Source organism: Ambystoma mexicanum, chromosome 5q (assembly GCF_040938575.1).
Source record: "Ambystoma mexicanum isolate Mex_15411 chromosome 5q, UKY_AmexF1_1, whole genome shotgun sequence".
Lineage (NCBI taxonomy): Eukaryota > Metazoa > Chordata > Amphibia > Caudata > Ambystomatidae > Ambystoma > Ambystoma mexicanum.
In genome coordinates, this window is record NC_090933.1 from 828,905,505 (window position 1) to 828,925,514 (window position 20,010).

At 42.5% G+C, this 20,010-nt stretch overlaps 1 protein-coding gene across 2 annotated transcripts in view; it reads right to left on the reverse strand.

Annotated features, from left to right (window-relative positions):
* MMP16 (matrix metallopeptidase 16) overlaps positions 1–20,010 on the reverse strand; it is an 892,963-nt gene that overhangs the window by 419,114 nt on the left and 453,839 nt on the right. The gene's annotated exons all lie outside the window — the stretch shown is intronic.

A 20,010-nucleotide genomic window follows, 5' to 3' on the forward strand; every position in this document is an offset into this window, starting at 1 on the left:
TTCTAAAAGGGAAACAATTAGATGGATCCCATATTGTCGCCACATCACTTAAATATAAATTAAAGTGCGTGGCTGCCAGGGTACACCGTTGTTTAACCCCAACATGAGTAATAATATTTTCAGTTAAAGCACCCTCGTTATTCAATCTTACCCTGTAAGTTGTTTTTTCGTGCAGCATAGCAATTAGGCTAATAGATGATGAAGGAATGCCCATCTCTGCCATCTTAACCCACAAAAGTTCTCGAATAACACTGTCAAATGCAGCTGACATGTCTAAGGCTGCAATAAAAATTGGTTGGGACCCCTTTCATTTGGGTTCTGCAAGCACATGAGATATAATGGTCGCATTTAGGGTGGTCCCCATGTAAAACCTCGGGGGCATTTTTGACTCCACACTCTCCTTCTCTCCACACGTATCTGACGTCTCTAAGAAGTCACATTACCAGTTGCACCTCCTCAGAGGTATTCTTCCTTTCCTCTCCTTCCCCCAGAAGCTAACTGTCTCCAGAGCAATAGTTCTCTCTAAACTGGACTACTGTAACAGCCTCTATCTAAATCTGCCTGTCTCTACTCTCCGCCCTCTGCAACTCATCCAGAACAGGACTGCGAGACTTGTCCTTGGCCTCAAGCCCAGGGACCGTATCTCTCCAAGACTAAAATCTCTACACTGGCTCCCAGTGGCTGTGAGGATTAAGTTTAAAACCCTCTGCATTGTCCACAAGGCCTTCTGGGGCCTGGGGCCAAAATACCTTCAACTCTCTCTTCCTAAATATCTTCCCTCTCGAGCTCTTCGCTCATCCGCTTCCAACTCCCTTAGGGTCAGCCGCTTCTCCAAGCAACGAGTTGGGGGTAGATCTCTCTCTGCGGCAGGGACCTCCCTCTGGAACAGCCTTCCTGCCTCCCTGAAACTTGAGGAGAACCATCTCGGTTCCGGAAGCACCTCAAAACCTTCCTCTTTGCTTCATCTTTCTCTCCCCCTCTCCCATGCTAAATTCCTGACTGAAATTGCACTGATTCTGCAACTGGGCCACTCTCACTTATCTCGGTCCTTGGCCCTGCCACTCTTCCCTTGCACTGCCTCCCTGGCAACCCCTGCACTGCAGGACTGTCTCTGTATCCCTACAGCCCCCCCTTCCCAGCACTTGTCTGCACTTACCTTGCACTTGCCACCAGCTGGCCCTTATTATTTATCTTGTTATTCTACTATCCCTGCACTGCACATTCCCCTCCCCTTTTCCCCTTGCACTTTTCCCTTCTCCTCTACCCATGCACTTGCGCGATCTGAATGACACCTGGCCTAGTAGGATCGATGTCTGTCTTCCCTTTGTCCCCCCCTCCCAGCCTTGTCGCGCCTTGAAACACTTGTGTATAGGCGCGTTACAAATGCCATATCATATCATATCATATCATATCATATCATATCATTTATGGAAACCAATTTGGCATTTCGATAAGATGTTATGAGTCGAAATAAAATTATGCAGTTGTAGAGAAGGAGAATAGAAAAAAATCTTGGCAGCAGCATCGTTTAGGGCAATAAGTCTATAATTATACGGAAGGAGAGGATCACCCTTTTTCAGAATGGGCATGATTAAAGATGTAAGCCAAGATTTAGGAAGAACCTGTGATAAAGATGTTTTGGAATTTAACCATAAGGATCTGGGCCCAGAAGCTATGATTAGCTTTGTAAACACAGGCAGGAATGCTGTCTGGGCCGGCAGCCTTCGATGAATTTAATTTGGCCATTGCCCGTTCAATGTCACATAAGCTCCAATTACAGATTCCAAATCGAGATGCGTTGTGAACATTGATAATGAAGATTAAAAAAGCGGGAGGGAAGTTGAAAGGCCTCAGAAATATAGAGGATCCAATTTGGAGCCGAGATTTCAGAATATAAACCATCACCAAAATTACCTTTGTCTCTTTTAAACATTGTACAAATAGATCTAGTATCATGTTTACAAATAAATATGATCATTTTCTGGCTTGCGGCAGGACAAATATTCATTTTAATCTGTTTGACCATCATTTTATATTGATGGGATATACTTTTCTTATGATAGTAATGAGAATTACGATCATAGTTCATTTTCATAAGCAACCTGAGTTCTTTGTTGTTTTGTCATTTCAACAAATTCAATTCAAGATTAAAGCCTTATTTATGTTTAGATTGAACATCTTGTGGTTTATTTGTCAATTTATCCAGAATCGACTTGCCAGTATAATTGAGTTGCTCTTCGATTATTTCCCAATTCAAGATAGACCTAAGAATATTACTCATCTTTTAGGTCTCATTAAGTGTTAAATATGTAATACGCTGGCAAAGATAGTTATTCCAGCGAAGTGAAGTTAGTCTTCGATCTACTTCAATTAGATTGAGCCCTGATTTAATATTATATTTGGAATAGGGAAAACCATCCTTAAAGGAATAGTGAGATGATCACTAAAATTCCTGTCATTTACAGTAACAGATTCACAGAGTTTAAGAAGAGAGCTTGATACACAAAAATAATCAATTACTAAACTAAGCACCCCACTTGTCCAAGTATAACGGGGGTTGGGGATTCTGCAAAGCTAACAAAATACAAGTCGCATTCCTCAAAGTATTGGACCCATTTTCTCCCTCGAATTTTGTATATATAATGTTCCTGTCCCCGTGCCTTGACCGGTAAAGAGGCAAGACTTGTATCACAATGTGAGTTAAAGTCCCCAGCTACTATGAATTCATAGTTTGAGTTGCAAATAATAGCTTTTTTAAAAATGTGATCTAATTTGTCAAAGAGATCCTCCTGTGCTAACTTAGCTGGATTCCAGTAAATACACACCAAAAGGATACATTTTTCCACCAGATGTTTCACATTGATTTCAACATGTATTCAGAACTGCATATAAGTTTAGAAGCTAGATTAAGACCATTATTGATGGCAATGACCAGCCCCCCCAATCAGTCGACCTGTATGAACGAGGGAAGCTGCAGAGTCGTAGACAGTATAGCCATCTAATAAAAATTGACTGGTCTTCATAGTCTCTTGTAAAGAAAAACATGTTTTTTTAGCATAGGGGAGGCCAGCGAACCACCTTTCAAAATTATTGAAGCTACACGGATTCCATGAACATAAGTTACGCTTCTGAGCTACATTCTGGCGATGCCGAATTGGCGATAGGTTTTACTGAACAGATGGATTTGATGAGAGGCTCAATCCAAGTCCAGCCTTTAATAGACCCAGCAAGAGACAGAAACTGGGTAATAATATCTGTATTAATATTTTGTACAGTTTCACCAGAGATTGCTTGGATTGCCACCGTCACCACTTGCACAATTTGAACATTCAAGAAATGTTTGGCTTCGTCCAGGGTTTTGAACAATTGGATAGTTAACCCAAAAAACTCAAAGTCAACTCTGTAATCCCAGATTAATTTTGAAACAATCCGGGATAGTGTTTTACAAATCATTCGGTGGTTATTGTGCAATGCAAAAGTGATCCACTCTATGTCATCAGATTTGAGTATTCTTAAAGATGGAATACGATTAATAATACTCAATAAGAATGAATGGTTGATACGGGCATTCCCTAAGATGTTCGGATCACTTTCCCAACCAATAAAGTCGGATAGTTGGTCAACAGTAATACACTCAATTACTTCTTTTTCAGGAAAAATAGAGGACAGATTAGGAGCCATCAAAGAAGCTTCAGTGGTAAATTGTGGATTTGTCGTTAAAAGATTGATAAGGCTACTAATATTAAGATTAGGGAGATTATGGTGTACATTTGCAACACAAGCAACTGAAGGCAACTCAGGAAGGATTGTTTCCTCACCACTAGTTGGCTTTGATTTCGAGTTAGCAATAGAAGGTAAATTATTAACATTAAGATGAGTTTCAAATTGAGGAATGTTTGTGTTAAGAGTGTGCAACAGGCATTGCCACCAAGTTTGTAATCACAGGGTCAAAGGCAGCACTTACCAAGCTTGAGGGATCACAAGTCTGGAGAGCAGGTATTGTCATAATAACAGGTGAGATGTTAGTCTCACAGGTAAAGGAATAGATTTATCAGTAGGGATATGATGCGCCTGACAACAGACCACGTCAGCATAGGATGTACAGGAATCCCCTTGAGTGATAGCATTCATAGCGAAGAGACTACAGTATGATTGGCAAGCTCCTTGCAGATTTTGAAAGGTTTAGTCATATTATTGGTGGCCCCAGAGATGCAGGCTTGAATATAGGCCCACTTCTTGGACCGGATGGAAAGTCTGCAATGCCGTTGCAGAAGGTTACAGGCCAGTTTGTCAGAGGATGTGCGAGAAGACAACCACTTCCGTTTCCGCAACTCTACACTTGCTTTTCAGTGAGGGTAGGTCAGAATCGTGCCAACTGTTGCACTTGGAGGCAAGCTTCATGCGGATCCTCATGGCAGGGACAAGGAAGTCAAGGGTGTTGAAGATGGAGAGCTGAATGTTAGAAAGCACTGAGTCAGAGTGAGAGTGGAGAGCAGAGGTGCTGGAGGAATAAGAGGCGGCAAACGCAGCTACTGACACTCACTTTATTGGTCGAATGACAGAAAAGGGGGCTGGCAATGCGGACAGAGGCTTAGCCGGGGAGCCAAGGAGCTCCAGGTGAGAGGAGAGGACAGAATGATCGGACCGAGAGAGAGGTGTACTGAGAGATAGGTCAGCTGAGATGAGCACATACAGAGTGTGCCCGCCTGAGTGAGTTTGACTGGAAGGAAGAATGGTGAGGGTGAAAGAGTAACAGGGGTTGAGGAAGGATATGGCTGTATTAGGGAAATCAAGATGAATATTAAAGTCTCAGAGGAGCAGAAGCTTAGAGGTAGAGGTCAGGAGAGAAGAGGTGAGGTTGTCCCACTCTGATAGGAAGAGGGAGACCAGTACATGGGTCCTACAGATGGCAGCAAGACTGATCACTATGGTAGGAGAGATGCAAAGCTTGCATATCAGACATTCAAAGGAGGAGTAGGATTGAATGGGTATGATAGAAGCAGGGATCCATTCAGGGAAGACAAGTGCAGCTCCACCTCCAGGCTGGTTAGGCCTGGACTTGAAGAGGATCTTGTAGCCATTGGGAAGAAGAGTGTCAAAAGCAGTGATAGATCTGGCATTAAACCACATCTTGGTGAGCGCGAGGACGTTAAGGTCAAAGTCTTCAAAGAGGTGAACGATGTCAGAGGAGTGTTTGACAGCAGAGCGGGAATTGAGGGTAGCTAAGTGAAGCTGGTTGCCACATTTAAAGGTTTTCCGAGGAGGGCTAGAGGGAAGAGGTACCACCGCCACATGGGGGCAGGGGTCTGGAGGAAGGACGAGTGGTAGGAGAAGGGAGGAAGTTAATGAGAGACAGAAGATGTCTGTCAAGCAGGAGGATGTTGGGCTGAGATCCCTGGGCCATGATAGTGCCATTTAAGTAGACATTGATGATGCACCTGGTGATGGGAAGTGTGCCAAGAGCACTTCCCATCTTGTTCCACCATTAATGGGTGAGGAAGATAACAGGGAGAGGACAGAAACATATGGGCAGTCCATAGGTCAGGAGAAGGAACGACAAAGAGAATGTTGGTAATAGTATGCCTGGAAAGAGCATTGACGTATGCTTTGGTAAAGGGCAGACGTGGGTTAGAAACCAGGAGACCCTTCTTAAAACATTTTCTTCCAGGCTTTGAAAGAGAGGGAGGATAGGTAATAGAGAAGCAGTTAGAATAGATAGGGGAGATGGAGCGTACCATGGGGGGGCAGCAACGAGGATGCCCAGGGGATGGAGAGAGAGGCAGAGCTGCACAGTGCACAAAGGAACTCACCAGGCAACCTAGCAGCCAGGCAGGAACAGATAAGCAGGTACTTTAAACAAGATTCAAACAAGGGCAGCAGAGTTTAAAAATACTCAGATTTGAAAGTTCAAAACACACACGACGAGTGCCAGAATAGGGCAACAAGTTTTACATAGACCCAGATATGAAATTTCAAGAAAGCAGGGAAAATCCAGCACTTCAGTGCCGGCAACAGATTTAGAGGCACCTAGATTTGAAATTCAGTCATGAAAATGCGAGCAAATTTAGAAAATTAAGCAGGGCAAAAAACTTAAAAACATCTAGGTTTAAAATTCAAACAGTCATGAAAATGTGAGCACATTTAGCAGGGCAACAGACTTAAAAACGCCTAGATTCCTAATATTTAAGAGTTTGAGGTGAGCTGCTGTTCCAGTTTTGGAACAGAGAAGGTGTGAGAAGGGTCATAAATGACACAAACGTTGCTAGCTGAAGTAAAGCAGTGGAGAGTGTCAGGTGGAAGCTGGATAGGCAGATAAAGCGATGAGAGAGAGCTTTTGGCATGGAAGAAAAGCACCTATGTTTTGGTAGAATTTAACATCAGATAAAGCCATCCAATTTTTTATGGCAGAGAGACAGTTTGCAATTTTGATAGAGAGATCAGGAGTGAGTTCAGAAAAAGAAGAAGATTTGGGTGTTGTCCCTGAAGAGTTGATATGAGAACCAAAGGAGGAGATTGGTGCCCCAAGAGCAGAGGTGTAGAAAGTAAAGAGGAGCGGACTGAAGACAGACCCTTCTGGAAGACCAACAGTTAGAGCAGGTAGTTGAGTGGTGTTGTTGCTGCAGGAGACAGAGAATTGGCCAGCTGCAAGGTAGAATTCTATCCAGTCAAGGGCTTGATCGTGAATCCCAAGAAGCAAGAGTATTAAGCAGATCAGAGGGATAGACAGTGTCAAAGGCATCAGCCAGGTCAATGAGAATTAGGAAATAGGTTGGAGTGCTTAACTGAGGTGATGAAGTTGGACGCATTCATGAGATCAGTTTCCGTACAGTGACAGGATCGGAAACCTGGTTGTAGAGAGGCTCAATTGTTGTGGATTTCTATGAAATTGGTAAGATGCTTAAGACGGTTGAACACCTCTTTCAAGCAATTTAGAGTAGTGCAGAAGGACAGACACAAGGCAAAGGTTAGCTGGTAGGTTCAGGTCAGCCCCTTGCTTTTTTGGGAGAGGGATGACCTTGGCTGTGTTGAAAACATTGGGAAAGCAATTAGAGTCGAAGGACAGGTTGAAGAGTTCAGCTAGGTGGGTAGTGTGATGAATCCGGTGGAGTCATCACTGATTTCCCAGTGGTGACCTCCTCCCATGTGGCCAGGGGACAGCAGCTGCTACCTGATTGTGACCGTGGGGATGGCTATATGCAGGAGGATCACATAGGGGGAGACAACCTCTGAGGAGATGTCATGGCTTCATTTGGTGAGCCATGGTATCCCCCAATATCCCTTGAAGACAACCCTTCGATACCTAAAACCATCATAGCCTATTGGCACATTTCTACTCAACCTCCTATGAAGAATAGGGAACACCTTTTCCCAAGACCTATAGGCCAACCTTACAACTCTGGTCTGCCTTCTAAAGCTTGTAAAACACCTTTCCCCGTTGCATCTATCAATTACCCAGGAATGGCCTGCCATTGAAAACTGTTAAAGATGTTTATTCAAGTTCTTCAAACCAAATGTCAAGAATGGACTTCCTTTCCCAGAATAACCAAAATACTGGGACGAGGAAGAAGTATCAAGCAATGCAGAGTGAAGGAGGCCACAAGCCCAGTGAGCATTCTAGTTGTTGCTCACATACACCTGTGCCTGGGAAATTTAAAGAGCCAAAGCAGAGAGTTGAGGTCTGCTGCTGACAGAAGAGAGCTGCACCTCTCTGCAAGGTTAAAAAGAAAACAGAAGGGCTGGAAGCTCACCAACAAAGGAGAAAGAGGCTGCTGCATGAGAAGGACACACTGTGGGAAAACCAGGAGCCAGTGCGAGACTCCTGGGGGGTTTGCAGGTGACAGAGCAGCACTTCACTTACCAGAGCCAGGAACTAAGCAGACATGTCAAGTGGAAGCTGCAAAAGATGGGAAAACCACGAGGAAGCTGCCCCGAGAAGGAAGCAGAAGGAAACACATTACTGGCTGACTGCGGGAGAATCCAACAAGAGCCGGTAAGTCCACCCAAAGACAGTGGGAATTAAACTATGAGCAAAACCCTTACAAACATGTGAATGTATACACTACAACTATACGGGAACTATACGGGAAACCCAGACAGGATAATATATCAAGAAGATGCATTATCAACACAAAATGTATGTGCAGTTCTGCGAGAGGGCACTCCATATGAACAGAAGTCCTGGCAGGAGAGTATACCAGGCAATTATAAAAAAAGGACTGTGTTAATCAGGAGTTTATTTATTTATTTATTTGTATTTATAAAGCGCTGACACAGCCCAGGGGCATTGTGGCACTGTTACATGATTATGACTTAGTTGCAGAACATAGGTGGGTGGTTAGGTTACATTAGCCCACAACATACATGTCTTATTTAAATTCGTTCGGTAAGTGACTTGGTTACATTTGCCCTTGCCTAGGTTACAGTATACATGATTGGTTACAGTATGCAGGCTTGGTTACATTGGTTACAAAAGTGTGAGAGACAGCAGGGTTCCATGTTGAGCTGCAATCATACACAAGATACAGTTGCTTTTTAAGGGAAGCTCAAAGTCAACAAGATACAGTTGTTATCCATTGACAAATATCAGTGGGGGGGTAAAGCCTTAGCAGTTGTGTGTGCAGTTTTAGGCAAAAAATCTAGTTTTGATTGCCTTGCGGAAGGCGAGATGAGAGGGTTCATCTCTGATGGCATGAGGCAGGGAGTTCTAGTACCTGGAGGCAATGAAGCAGAAGCTCACACCACCGCCTCTAGCACATTTAATTCTTGGGACAGTCATTAGATTGGCATATGGTGTTCTTATGGGTCTTGCGGCAGGAGGCAGGATGTGAAGTCCTGAGAAGAAACATCAGGACTAGGAAACAATTGTGTTAACCAGAAGACGAGGAGGAACACCCTGGCAGAAAAAATATAGCAGCTATCCTCAAAGGAACAAAAGTACAAAACCAGAGAGTTTTGTGTGCCATTGTTGTTGCTGGTCAAGAGCAGCGCGAGAAACTGTTGTTGGTGAAAACACTGGAGTGTAAAGAGAGATCCAGGAAAAGGGAGACACCCTTTTGAGCAAGGACCTGTATTCTTGAAAAACGTTTGTGTGTGAGCTATTTATTCTTCCTTTGTGAACACTTTTCCAAACCACCCATGGTTAAAGACATTGGGGGTCATTCCGAAGTTGGAGGTAAGGGATTACCGGCGCCTGTAAGGGCACCGATGGCGGTAATCCCTTACCTCCGTATTCCGAGTTCCCTTTGCGGGTCCCTCTTTACCTCCTGCTTTTAGCAGGAGTAAATTACGGGACCCGCAATGTGACCTTGGAGTAAATTACGGCACCGAAATTTACGGTGCCGTAATTACCTCCTTCCCCATTCCCATTGAGCCCCATGGGGGCAGAAATGGGGATGGGGAAGGGCTATGGTGAATGGGGAATTACCGGTCCATCCAACCTTGGAATGGACCAGAAATTACTCCATTCACCATGCCGGTATTCCATGGATTAAATAGCTCCATGGTTGCCAACCATGGAGCTATTTACTCCATGGTGTAGTCCTAACTCGGAATGAGGGCCATTGCCATTTTCACCTTAGTTTTAGTTTATAGGGCGAGGGTCAGAATAGAATTTTCAACACAGGACAGTTTTTTTTGTTTTGGACATTCTGACACAGACAGATCCTTAGTTGTTGGTTTAGGTAGGGTGAAAGTCATTTTCCCAACCCCTTTTATTTTTAATAAAAGTCTCTAACCAATATCATGGCTAACCTGTGTCTGAATTTCATTCCTGACTCCTCACAGATGCCACTAAAGGGGCAACAGACTTGACTAGCTGAGGGGCAAAAGGGTCTGATGATGCACAAGAGGATTTAGCATTCATCAGTAGAGCTAGTAGTTTGTCAGTATTAGTGTGATTCAAGTGTGGGATAGAGGCAGTGGGTGATGGTAGAGTAGGCCAAGTGTAAAATGTAGGAGGAGAGAGTGTGAGGAAGGTCAGGAGGAAGTTGGGAAGTGTTCGCATCGAGGTTTTCAGCAACATCATTAGCTGTGAGAGTGGAGTTGATAGTCATAGATCTAGGAGGACTAAGGAATGAATTTAGGGTGCCCTATAGCAGGCATGGATGGTTGGAGTGAGAGTCCATGTGGGTTAGGTAGGATTCCCTTTTTACTCTATCAAGAGAGGACTTGAGAGAGTTTGGCGGAGAGAGGTAGAGATGCAGGTCCTCGTGCCAGTGGGTTTGCCTCCATTTGTGCTGCAGCCAGCGCTTGTATGTGCAGAGGGTGCATATGAATGGAGTGACCCATGGCTGAGGATGCTGAGACTTAAGGCTGAAAGTAAGCAGTGGGAAGTGAAAGGAGAATGAGTCATATAGTAGAGAGTGGAAGCTGCAGAAGGCAGTGTTGGTGGAAGAGGCATCAGGTGTGAAGAAGGAGAGTGAGAACTGTAGGTCAGAGAGAAAGGGGCAGAATGGTAGAAGGTTTAACTTTCCTTTTAGTAATAGGTGAAGCAAGTGGTCAGGAATGTTCAGAAGGTGGAAAGGAGACAGTGGTGGAAAAAATGAGAGTTCAGATATGGATGGTCTGACAGTAGGATTAGTGGCTGAGAGAGAGGTGGAGATGAAAAGGAGATCCAAAGAGTTACCGCCTGTGTGGGCAGGTAGGTTATGGATAGAGTGGAGCATGTAGTCACTAAGAAAAGATTGAAGTTCAGATTTCTGAGAAGTGGTTGGAGAGGGAAGGTTAAAGTCACCCCAGAGAATGAGGTGATGTTTAGTGGAAAGAGAATCAAGGAGTTGCCCAAGATCATCAAAGAATGGTCAAGTGGGACCAGGAGGATCAGGAGGTCTATAGATGGAGATGATGTGAACCGAGTAAAGCAACGCAACAGTGGATATGGTGAATCCAAAAGAGGTAGTAGAGAACATGGCAGTGAAGATTTGTAAGGCATTGAGGAGGTAAGAGAGTAGGTGTCTGATGCCCCCACCTCTGCCATTCAGTCGAGGAGAGTGAATGAAGGATAGTTTGGAGTCATGTAGAGCCGCCAAAGTGGCACTGTCTGATGGAGAAATCCAGGTTTCAGTGATAGCAAGAAGGTCTAGGGGAAGACAAATGGATTGAAAGTAGTCAGTGATAAAGGAAGTTTTGTTGCATGCACACTGAGCATTCCAGAGTGCAATGTTCAGTTGATGAGGTAAGGAAGAGCATAAACATTGAGTCTCAGAGGAAGAGAGGTTAGGTGGATACGCTAATGATGCCATCAATCTGAATTCCATCTATAACCTGTTTGAACAGTGGATGCAAAAGCATAAGCTTGCACTTAACCATGCAAAAACAGAACTGATGGTGATGGGTACCTCGGCACAACTTCGGAAGTTGAGCCCAGAGTATAGCTCCTTTAGGGTGGCAGGTTGTACTATTGTCACTCAATACAAGGCTAAGACTCTTGGGGTCTACTTTGATAAAGAGCTCACTATGAAGGCCCAAGTAAACAGTCGGGTCTCGAGAATGGCCTACCATCTTAAACTACTGTCCGAGCTCTGCCCCTTTTTGAATGTTACTAGGTGTGAAACTATCGCAATGGCTATTATAAGGGCCAAATTTGACTATTTTTCGAGCCTCCTATTAGGTATTGCTAAAGGGGCAATTTTTCTTGGCTCCAGGTGATACAAAACAATGCCGTCCGGGCAGTTGAGGGGTTACACAGATCTGAGCTTGTGACTGCAGTGAGGAAAGCTCTACACTGGCTTCCTGCTTCGAGCAGGATTATTTTCTGAGTGCAATGAATCACCCAGTGGTGTTTGTATGGTCAAGGCCCGAGATACCTCTCGAGCTGTGTTTCTTGGCTACCTTCTTAAAGAACCCTGAGGTCTAATAATACCTGCCTTGTGCATACCCCTCAGACTGGACTCGTGAGTGTAGCCCAGGGTTCGCTCATGCATGCCTCCCCCAAAATTTGAAATGCACTGCGTCCGGATCTGAAAGCCTGTGTGGCTCTCTCCACATTTAAATGAGGAATGAAAAAAATTCTGTTTTCTTAATGTCTGCCTCTCGTCCTGCTTCGTGTCCCTATGATGTACTCTATGTGTTGCTGTTAGTTCTGTTATAAGCACTATTATTCCTGAGGGCTTCATTATGCACTATTTATATTAAAATAAATAAATAGGTATTGTAAGAGGCATGGTTAGCTTGCCGGTTTTGTTTGTTGGAAGGAGGCGGAAGAGCGACGGAGTAGTAGGAGTTTCGAGTTGTGAGTTTTATAATAAGGATAGGAAAAGTGGAAGTTGTAACATGATTGGAGAAAGCGCAGGGAGAGGTGAGTAGGAGGAGCAGCAGGAGGAGCAGAAGTGAATGCATTATAGGTGATTTGCACACCGTGGAGAGACAGTACAGTAGCTATGAAGATATGGGTACTCACAGGTACAGGTGCATGCAAATAGTTGTTTTAGTGGAGTGTTGGAGTTAGATTTGAATGTTCGTTGTGGCAACCTGTGGCAAACAGGGGCTGACAGAGAACACAGAATGAAATAGAGAAGGCTATAGTAGCAACCCTTAGCTCTGTCTTTCTTTTGCTCTGGATTTCCAGTCAAATGGGCATCCAAAGGACAGCGCTTATATACCCAAAGTAACCCGGCAGTAACTTTGTCAGAGGTCCCAGGGACCATCCCCAGATCAATCCTGGATGCTTCTTTTGGGTCTACTGACCTCTGCAGGCAGCCTCAGGCAGATGGAAAGAGGTATATTGTTGTATCTCATGTTCTTATTATTATACTGCAATACCATATGTACCAAGATAGTGGCCCAACAATATTTTAACATACATAATGAGTGATCTCATGTCTGATGTCATCAGTGATGTAGTCTCTGATGGCATCATTGTGGTCATATTCTGCGGAACAGGTGGTAGCAGTTAAGGTGGCTTTGCCTGAATTGTATGCCGAATTTCAAGTGTTTTCTTGCATTACATTTTCACCTTAATGCTCTTTAACTAAGGTTGTTTCACTGAATTTGAAAGGTTATTTTGCAATGCATTGTTCAACTTAACTGTTTTCAAACTAACGTTTTTTTCAATGAATATCAAAGGTTTTGTTTCTATGCATTTTTAACATTAAATCTGATCACATGTTGCACCGATAGTTTCTTTTGGGGCCAAATCGCCATAGCCTTCGGCCTTGTCCACTGTACATGTTTAATCAATAGGTTTCATTGGGGCCCAGTAGCCATGGTTTTCAGTCATGACAAGTGGGCATGGCCTTAAGTCATGGTCACTTTACACGTTGCATCACATGTTTATTTCCTTTACTTTGGGGCCCACTAGCCATAGCCTTCGGCTCTGGCCACTGTACATGTTGCACAAATACGTTGCTTTGGGGCCCACTAGCATTGATCTTCAGCCATACCCAGTGACCACGGCCTTTGGCTTGGCCACTGTACATATTGCACCAATAGGTTTCTTTGGTAGCCATGGCCACTAATTACATCACACACTACATCACTGATGACATCTCTGATGGCATCTCTGATGGCATCAATGATGGCATCACGGATGACTTCACTAATGACATCACCGATATTTGTAGTTTGATTAATTACATTTTGAAATATGACAAACTGTTTTGTAACATAACATTATGCACATATTTCATACGTACATTGTATTCTGCCCTTGTTCTTTAAACGTAGTGTATAGTGCACAAGTGTAGTTGTATATGGAGATTATTACAATGGAGAGGAGAATATAAGCATTACATATATAATTTCTTATAGAGGAATTAAAAATACATAATTTATTTTCAAAAGAAATGACTGCAAATATTAGTAATAAAATTGCCATGGCTATAATTAAATATGTACTTTTTAATCTTCATTTTTTTCATAAATGTAATGATGTAGTAGAAGTAACTAATTTGTCTCTGCATATTAATAACACTTTTAATTCTTAGAGTCTATACTATGACAATGCACACAGGCACACTTTACATTATATGTGATTATTTGTGTATGAAACTTGTCATTAAGAACATAATGTGTTCATGTAATGTGAATATAGTATGCAGAATTATACATTTAAATTAAACTTTTAAACATGTTTCTACTTCTATTCATTCTTATTTTTTTCTTACTACTTCATATACTTATATTACGTTTGAAATACCTGAAATAGATTTACCTGAATCAGGTACTTTTCGTGCAATTAAGTGTTGTATTTGCTTACTAATACATGAAATTCAAACCCTTTTTTATAAGGCTACATATTTTTATTTTACATTTTATAATTTGGTCAGTGCTATACATGAACAGTCCACATGTAATCATATGATACTTCTGTCTCAGTTTGTTTTTCCATGTTATGTTGTTATTATTAGGAGTGATCAATGTCATACATGATGTAATAATTGATCTCATCATAGATGTCTTGTATGAAGTCATTAGTAACACCATCAGTGATGTCATCAGTGAAGCCATGTGTGATGTAATTAGTGATGTCCCCAGTGATGTCATTTGTGTGGGTATAGACTGTGCAACAGGGGCTGCATAGTTAAAGTGCACTTGCTTGAAATGCAAGTGCTGAATTTTAGGGATAATTAGTGTGTTAAATCTGATCACCTTAACTCTCTCATGTGTTTTCACTGAATTTCAAAGGTTTTGTTATACTGTAGTTTCCTCAGGGCCCACTAGCCATGGCTTTTGGACTTGGCCACTGTACATGCTGCACCAATAGTTTTCTGTTGGGCCTACTAGCCACAGTGTTCAGCAATGACCAGTGGGCACAGTTGAACATATTGCATAGTTTATTGAGGTCTCTGTAAGTCTTGAACAAATAGATTTCCTTTGGACCTACTATTCATGTCAAACCATTAAACTTCACCAAGGACTCATTGCCCCGTTCCCAGTAGCTGTAGGCACTTCAGATGTTAAACTTTTTTTCTAACTCCTTATTCCTGCAATAGTTGCACAGTAATAATTTCGAATAACAGAAATTCTTGCAGTAGAGTGGCAGTAACAGGAAAAATAACCCAGAATTAATAAGTCTTCCACATCCTCACAAGCACTCAACATGTGTCCCCCTTCTTTTTTCCATGTCCCCTCACTCCACTCAATTGCTTTTTCCCTCCCAAATCCTCTCCCTTTACTCCCATTATTAATTGCTTCGTGTGACACACATTATTTTCTGAGCGTGTCTTACAGCACTGCCGTTTGTAATCTTGTGAGATTATCGCGGTCTTCCCCAGATAATCCAAACATTTTCTACCCGTAACTGTTTCCCCCACCGACCCCCAAATCCCTAACTTCACATGGTGTCTTCTTCGCCACTCCTGACCTCTAGCCTGATGTAATTGCTATTGCTTTTGTTATTTGGTACTGATATTTATATAATGCATATGGCCAGGCCATCCAAGCACTGTCGTTCAAAACAATCAGTGTTCCCCTAGAAGTGACTACATAAACAAGAGAGTTGTGAGTGTCTTCCTCAAGTTGAGAACGTTATTAGACGGTCATTTGGGGATCACTGCAAAGTTTAATAGCATTGTTTTCCTCCTACAAAATAGCATTTTGAGTTCTTTCATTTGCGGATTCTAATGGTAATATTGCAGGAATCACTTGCATCGAGCAAAAAAGAAATTGAGGCATTTCACTTTTGAAAAGCCTCTCTGGCTCTCTGCTGCAAAGCAACAAGGCCGACACAGGCACACCCATATTGAATATTGAATATTTTAGAAACTACTGGATGAGTTTACCCTAAATCAGTCAAGGAAATGAAGTCAATGCTTTGCACCCAAATTGTTTATTATTTGGTCCAAATCAGGTAAGCTGTTTTCACACTACGTCTGTTCAAAAACTGCACTTCTTCTCTATGGGAAAATGAATGGAAGTAGGCTGAAAACTGTGTTTTTATGTTTTCTTAATAACTTGTATACCCTCATGTGCAGTATTCTAGTGTGTATAGATGTCCTTGCATGTCTGGAACTAACACTTATTAGATTAGAAATACAATCTAATTAATACATTCTGAATTTAAAACCACAGGCATGTTCAAAATAATACAACCAAGTAAAACAGAGTTGTTAGAGTACTTTATATCTACATCTGCCACATTCATCACAGGAAACTGGTAAAGGTAAAAAGGTATTATTGTTTATTACTTACTACCTGCCCCATGTGAGAATAAAAGACACAAGCTAACACATGTGCAAGGGTGGCTACTTCTTCCACAATTACAATACTACTCTACATCAATAACAAATAGGGGGGTAGATAACTAATCACAAGTCCACCAGAAACTACAGGGGGCAGTTCTTGGTAACTAAACCATGTGGGGTATTTATGTATCTGTGAGTATTAGTTTACTATGTTTAATTATTGTCTTTCTACTGCTCTCGCATTGCCATACAGCTGCTTCAGAGTGCTTTGGGAATCTCTTACATGATGGCATTGGTGTGCCCTCCTGCAGTCCAATCCATGTCATCTTGCAACATCTGGCACACTTTACTCATGGTCTAAATGTCATTTATTTGTTATTCTTTACATTTCAATAGCCAACGCCCTTCTATTTTACCGAGATTCTAGCTGAAGGAACATCTTTTGCATAGCAGACTCTAATATGGTCATATATATGTTAGAATCAGATGTCAACAACTCAGCAGCCAGGACAATTTAAAGACGGTGGCTTCTGATTTAATGGGACATATATGGATGGAAAGTTCCCATTGACGTTTGTTGTAAACTGGCTGTATGGTTTGTAATACTATCTGAGCCGTAACCCCAATTAGGTTTCACACAAAGGGGACATTTGTCTGAAATATGGTGAAATAAGAAGGAAGTGCTGTGCTAAAAACAAGAAGGCATTTTTTTAACATTAGTCTGGTCCCATTACTTGGCTCAACTGAACAGAAGCATGAAGGGGTATTGTGAAAATAAAGCATGTGTAATTGCCCTATTAGTGCACATGGCACTCTAAAACATACAGTGCATAACAGCCCTCTTTAAAACACTACTTAAATGTTGCCTTGATTCTCGGACACTATTAATGTGTCACATCAGAGTGAGATCCTGATGACTTCAGCTGTGTCACCGGTGCATATTGTGCAGCCTCTCCCAGTATGCACACACTGTCAGTTGAATGCAATGACAAAACTGGCCTATTGTGTTTACAGTCCCCATAAACTGCTTTTTTCACAGATAGCATGCAAATGTCTTTTCTCTTTTACATTAACAATGATTGAATTTATTGGCAACAGGATTCATTCAAATTGTGTTTACAGTGGCATACTGGTATATATTCTGACCAGCAAGCATGAGCATGTTTTTTAAGTTGGCACAATTGCCATTTATTTCACAAAAAGGTGATAACAATAGGTTTTATGTGGCATGTTGGCATATATTGGCCAGCAGCACAGTGGAAAGTGATACATATAAGGTGTAGTATATAGTGTAGAGGCAGCATAAAATATATGTTTTTTATTCTGGGAAAGATGCAGGGATATTTTAGCCACAGCCAGCAGGAAAGGTAGCATGATGGCAGAATTTGGGCACTCGCATCATGAATATGTCTTTTTACTGTGAGGATACTAATATATACTGGGCACAGCCAGCAAAGTAATTTGTTTACAGTGACCTGTGGGCATACGTTGGACACAGGCCTCATCATTAAGCGATTTTTTACAGTGACATCATTGGCATATATTATGCACAGGATGCATGAACCTTTGTCCTACAGTTTCCTGATGGCATAAATTCACATACAGAATGAAAATATTTTTTGAAGTGGCATGCAAACATACATTGAGCTCAGGTAACATGAAAATAATATTACAGAGGCAATACTGCTGTGCATTGGGGTTATGCAGAGTCAGCATGAAAATGTTTTTAGCGGGTATGCTAGAATATATTGTTGTGTTCAATCAGCCTGTAACTGTATTATACAGGGCAATTCTGGCATAAAATGTTAAGATGGGTCTTGTGTTTTCTCTTTGGACGAAACCATTTCACAATGTCCTACAAAAGGCCCTTGTATATTGCTGGTGAACTAGCATTTTGTTATGTTCCCTTACATAAATGATTGATAATTGTTTGTATTATTAGCCAATTTATCTGCGATTTTTGCTGCAAGATTTGCGTTTTCAATATATTATTTAAAAAGATAATTTGGCGGCAAACCAGCCTCAATTCCTTTATGTAGTTTGGGTTGACTCACAGTTCTTGCTCGCATGGGATAATTTCTTGAACATATTTATGGCCCTCCACTTACCACCACATACTACTACTGTATAGACCATTGGAATAAGGAAACTAGAGTATAATAAAAGTGTTTGCAGTGTTAGCTTATTTTATTTTATTTTATTGGACATTTGTAAGGCGCCTGTACTTCAAATGGTGTTTCAAGGCGCCACAAGACATAAAGGGAGGGGGGGAGGGGCAAGGGAGAAAGATAACAATAATGGTCCTACTAGGCCATGTGACATTCGGATCGTGCAAGTGCAGTAAAAGATGTGCGATGGGAAGGGTGCCGGTCTGCGTGAAATACAAAGTAGTAGGTTGGGAAGGGAAGTGCAGGCTAAAGAGGAGAGAGTGCAAGTGTGAAAGGGGGAGGTCTAGGAGGGGAGGAAGAGGGCCACAAGGGCTAGGCAAATGCTAAGGAGAGGCTATGAGGGGAAGTGCCAGGGATTGCATGGGGTGACGGTTAACATGCTAAGTGCGAGGAGGGGGGTGGACGGGGCGGGGGGGTGGACGATGGTGCCCTGTAGAGTGAACCAGGGAGCCAGTCACTAGGCAGATGGGGGTGTTAGCAGGGAAGGTGGAGAGGGAAGGAAGAAGAGAAAAGGAGGGTCTTGAGGAGCTTCCTGAACTTAAGGAGATTCGGCTCAAGGCTGAGAGGGGCAAGGAGAGGCTCCTGCGGAGAAGAGAGATCTAACCCCCACTCTCTGCTTAGAGAACCGCCTGATCTTAGTTAATTGCTGATGCTTGAAAACTACTTGTACAATTCTTTCTGGGCTTCTCAAGCATGTCCGCTCAAATCTTAATTTGTTTTATCCAAGCCAATTGTAAGATTTGCTACTTTTACATACATTTGGGGTCATCACAAGTTGGGCAGTAACCCTTAAATGTAGCGGGAATGCTATTACCCCGCGCATTTAAGGGTCTGCCAAATCACGGGTTTGGGAGTATTTACCCCCAGCCCTTATCTGGGGGAAATCTGGTGAGAATTTGTTGATTTTCTGCGCTATTATGGCGCAGTAATACCGCCGACGGTAATCGTGCCGATAATTCCCCATTGGGTCCAATGGGGAATGGGAAATTCCTGAATGGGCCCAATGGGGACCGTTTGGCCAAACCTGTGATCCGGCGCTAATAGTGCCAGACCGGGTGGTGGTAGTGCAATTAGCGCGGGTGATATCCCGGTGGGAATACCACCGGGATACCGCCCAACTCGTGATGAGGCCCATTGTGTCAGACATAATTCTGATAATTCTGGTATTTATCTTGAACAGTTGTTCTAAACATTCATCTCGGTTGGAGGTGCGCACACTAGCTTGTTCTTAAGATGTTTGACTTTACAACTCTCTTAACTGGGTGGCTGTATTAAAATTGACCTCGTAAAAGGGTCAACCCAAGCTCAAGAGTGTATTGGCTTCATAACTGAATTCAAACCCATGCTTTTAGTTCTTAGCTCAAACGTGTTTTATATCCAGTTCCCTCTATATGTCAAGCAGATGCCACTCATAATAATAATACTAATTTGGCATTTATATAGCGCTACGAACCCTCAGGTATCTGAGCGCTGCTTATTATTACCCATGGTGTGTGGTGCTCATTTATCGAGCTTGGAAAGATGAAAGGCTGAGTTTGGCCCTGCCGGCATTCGAACCTGCACTAGCAGGCTCGGCACAGATGTCAAAGCGAGCGCTCTACTCGCTGTGCCACTTGACTGGCATTTATTTGTTGACATTGGGGAACACCAAATACATCAATAATAGCAATCTTCGTTGTTTATTAAAATGATGTGAACATCTCCTCTAACTTTGCTTGTCT